This window comes from Coregonus lavaretus, assembly GCF_964263955.1.
Source record: "Coregonus lavaretus genome assembly, chromosome: 16".
NCBI classification, from domain to species: Eukaryota; Metazoa; Chordata; class Actinopteri; order Salmoniformes; family Salmonidae; genus Coregonus; species Coregonus lavaretus.
The window spans coordinates 31,140,592-31,142,748 of record NC_140003.1 but is presented as its reverse complement, the minus strand read 5'-3'; positions in this window follow the sequence as shown (position 1 = coordinate 31,142,748).

The following is a 2,157-nucleotide window of genomic DNA, read 5'->3' as shown; positions in this document are numbered from 1 at the left end:
AAGGGGCAGCACCGGGCTAAGGGGCAGTACCTGACTAGATGGCGGATCCTGGCTGGCTGGCTCTGGCGGATCCTGGCGGGACGGCTCTGGCGGATCCTGGCGGGACGACTCTGGCGGATCCTGGCGGGACGGCTCTGGCGGATCCAGGCTGGACGACTCTGGCGGATCCTGGCGGGACGGCTCTGGCGGATCCGGGCTGACCGGCTCTGGCGGATCCTGGCTGGCCGGCTCTGGCTGATCCTGGCTGGACGGCTCTGGCGGATCCTGGCGGGACGGCTCTGGCGAATCCGGGCTGACCGGCTCTGGCGGATCCTGGCTGGCCGGCTCTGGCTGATCCTGGCTGGACGGCTCTGGCGGATCCTGGCTGGCCGACGGATCTGGCTGCTCATGGCTGACTGACGGATCTGGCTGCTCATGGCTGGCTGACGGATCTGGCTGCTCATGGCTGGCTGACGGATCTGGCTGCTCATGGCTGGCTGACGGGTCTGGCTGCTCATGGCTGGCTGACGGGTCTGGCTGCTCATGGCTGGCTGACGGATCTGGCTGCTCATGGCTGGCTGACGGGTCTGGCTGCTCATGGCTGGCTGACAGATCTGGCTGCTCATGGCTGACTGACGGATCTGGCTGCTCATGGCTGACTGACGGATCTGGCTGCTCATGGCTGGCTGACGGACCTGGCTGCTCATGGCTGGCTGACGGGTCTGGCTGCTCATGGCTGGCTGACGGATCTGGCTGCTCATGGCTGGCTGACGGATCTGGCTGCTCATGGCTGGCTGACGGATCTGGTTGCTCATGGCTGGCTGACGGGTCTGGCTGCTCATGGCTGGCTGACGGGTCTGGCTGCTCATGGCTGGTTGACAGATCTGGCTGCTCATGGCTGGCTGATGGTGCTGGCTGGGAGGCTGGCGGTGGAGGCGGACCCCAGCCTCGGATAGCAGTCATCACCTCCAGCAGGGCGGCTCCCATCTGCAGGATCTGCTCTTTCTGGTCCCGAACCTGAGCTTCCAGTCTAGTATGGGCTGCGCCGGCTCCTGCTGATTCCATAGCAGGTGTCTGATTCTGTCTGGCGGACGGCTCTGCAGGCTCATGGCAGACGGACGGCTTTGCAGGCTCAGTACAGACGGGCGGCTTATGCAGCGCTTGGCAGACGGGCAGTTCAGACGTCCTAGGACAGACGGCAGACTCTGGCCGGCTGGCGACGCACATCGTGGACCTGGTGCGTGGAGTAGGAACAGACCGGCCCGTACCGGGAACACCCACCACTGGCCTTAACTGGGGATCAAGAACGGACCGGACCAGACTGGGAACACACTTCAGTCTCTCATGCCGTGCCACAACAACTTCCCCCTTTCCACTCGCCAATGGCTCCCGTAATCCGAATGCCTTCTCTCCAGCTCTACCTGTGGCAGCCTCCTGCTGCCCAGGCGCCCAAGCCATGTGCCCCCCCCCAAAAATTTTTTGGGGAGTAACCACGGGCTTCCAGCCTTGACTCCGCGCTGCCTCCTCGTACCACCTCCTCTCGGCTGCAGCCGCCTCCAGCTCTTCACGAGGGCGGTGATATTCCTCCATTTGTGGCCAAGGACCCTTTCCAGCCCGTATCTCCTCCCATGTCCATGAATCCGTTGGAGGTAGGTCCTGTTGCCGCTTGTTACGCTGCTTGGTCCTCTTTTGGTGGGTTATTCTGTCACGATCGTCTACATATGAAGAAGCGGACCAAAGCGCAGCGTTGCGAGTGAACATGATTTATTAATTAACGTACTCACGAAAAACAAAACAAACAAAGACGATGCGTGAAGTCCAATAAACAGATACACTGGAACATGGAACATTTGGAACAATAACCCACAACTAACACCAGAAAACCTACATCTTAAATATGGCTCCCAATCAGAGATAACGAGCCGAACAGCTGACACTCGTTACCTCCGATTGGGAGTCAATGAATACAAACAAGGAAACACAACACCAACCTAGAAATAGACACAACAGAACTCCTCACCTAGAAATAAACGTGACAGACCTGCAAACATAAAATACACCCAAAACCCAACAAACAACATACACCCTGGCTCAAATACACAAGTCCTGGAGCCAGAGTGTGACACAGACAGTGTCGAAGTAACAAAAGTTTATTACAAAAACAGGGGGCAGGCAACT